Source organism: Empidonax traillii, unplaced genomic scaffold (genome assembly GCF_003031625.1).
Source record: "Empidonax traillii isolate 1590-97213 ecotype Southwest subspecies unplaced genomic scaffold, ASM303162v1 scaffold2353:size42472, whole genome shotgun sequence".
Lineage (NCBI taxonomy): Eukaryota > Metazoa > Chordata > Aves > Passeriformes > Tyrannidae > Empidonax > Empidonax traillii.
Window position 1 is genome coordinate 40,362 of NW_020957546.1, and position 2,111 is coordinate 42,472.

At 49.9% G+C, this 2,111-nt stretch overlaps 1 pseudogene; it reads right to left on the reverse strand.

Annotated features, from left to right (window-relative positions):
* Positions 1–554: 554 nt before the first annotated feature.
* Positions 555–2,103, reverse strand: LOC114071862 (annotated as a pseudogene).
* Between the last annotated feature and the right edge of the window lie 8 nt (positions 2,104–2,111).

Consider the following 2,111-nt stretch of genomic DNA (forward strand, 5'->3'; position numbering starts at 1 on the left):
GCGTGCCCCACTGGAGGGCAAGGGGCCAACGACCCCTGCCCACATCATCTTCCTCTCCATCACCTTCCTCAGCCCTAGGGACGACCTGTCCCATTGTGTTCCAAGGGGATTTGTATCTCTCTTGCAGAGTGGAGCCAAGCCAAGGAGGAACTCAGCTCTGATAATGGGGGACATCCAGTTGACTTTGCTTAAGGCACAATGGGCCTTACAGTCAACTTGTGCGATAAAGTTACACTGTACAATATTCTGGCTGGTTTCACACCCTAATATAATCATTTTCTCACCCCTCTCTGCTCCACTGATCACCTAAATCGAAAGTACTGCCCTTACACCATGGCAACCATTCTGAAATCTCATTGTTATGGTCGGTTACCATGGCAACCATTATACATTTCAATCTCCAGGGTGGGTTACCATGGAAACCATTATGCATTCCCATCGTTACACTGGTTACCACGGAAACCATCTGTAACAAACAGATAATTTATGAAAGCCAAAGATTATGTTTCTCCATTGTTTCTGCCCATCAAAATCTTCCTCTCAAACATTCTCTGTCAGCTCTCTGCAGAGACAGAGGAAAAAAAAATGGCAGAAAACTGCTACTCGCCCACACACGCACCAGCTCAGGGGAAAGGTAGCATGGTGGTACCTTTTCTCTGCTTCTAGAAGTAATCGAAACCATAAGTTTTTTTTTTTTATTTCATTTTTTCCTTTGTCTCTGCATCTCTTAGCAATTGTTAAAATCAGGATTTTAGTATCAACAGATAACTTGTGCGTGTCTTATTTTTGCTCAAAGGAATATTCAAATCTGAAGTTCTTTCTGCAATATTTAAGCAGATTGTAACACGAGACCACGGAAAAGTGGGAGAAACAGGAAGAAGGGTGGAAAAGGGGGGGTGGTCTGGCGGGTCTGATGGTCCCATGGGGGTCTTTGGGCACAGAACAGTTGGGAAAAGGGGTGGCCCCCCTGAGTTCCCAACTTCTGGGAGGTGTGGGGGCTGCTGGATCCAATCTCGGCCTTGGATTATGCCAACACTTTCAGTTCAAAGAAATTACAGATGTGCAACTGAATCACCTTTGTCCCCCAGGTTTTAAGGATGGCAAATCACATCTATTGATAGAAATGAATTATTTAGTGTTACAAATGATCAGACAAAACACCTTCATCAGAATTATTTACTGCACAATAGAAACACTAAAACTACCACTAGTACAGCATAAGATAGGACAGTGCTCTACACTAAGGCAATTGTTGAAGCAATTCCACTCAAGCTGGCACCAAAGCAAGAATTATTAACTAGAGATGGATGGAACTCCTCCAGACCAAGGCTCATGGGGAGATCTCTGCTCTGAACCTCCAGCAGTGACCTTGGGGGGTTCCCAGCCAAGGCAGGAATCTCCACACACCCCCCAAGAAGGGTTCTGTTGGCACAACCTGCCCCTGGCAAAGGGGCCTGGCCCTTTCTGGTGGAAAGGGATGGACTGACAGTCACTGGACTCCAGGGGTTGCCTCACCATCAGGGGGGTCATTCGGGGTGGGAGCAGCAGCCGAAGCTCTTCCCACAGTTGGGGCACTCATAGGGCCTTCCCTTACTGGTGGGTCCGTTGGTGTCTGGTCAAGGCAGAGCTCCAAGTGAAGCTCTTCCCACACTCTCCACACTTGTAGGGCCTCTCCTTGGAGTGGATGCGCCGGTGGGTGACAAGGTGAGAGTTCCATTTGAAGCCCTTCCCGCAGTCGGTGCAGCGGAAGGGCCTCTCCTCTGTGTGTGTCCGCTCATGGACGAGGAGACTCCCGCTGGTCTGAAACCTCTTCCCACATTTCCCACATCTGTAGGGACGTTCCCCAGTGTGGATGCGCTGGTGCTTGCGGAGGCTGGAGCCGTCACTGAAGGTCTTCCCACATTCCCCACATGAGTAGGGCCGTTCTCCAGTGTGGATGCGCTGGTGAATGCAGAGGCTGGAGTGGCGGTTGAAGCTCTTCCCACACTCCCCACATTTGTAGGGCCTCTCCCCAGTGTGGATTCGCCGGTGATTGACCAGGTGAGAGTTGCGGTTGAAGCCCTTCCCACAGTCGGTGCAGCGGAAGGGCCTCTCCCCTGTGTGTGTCCGCT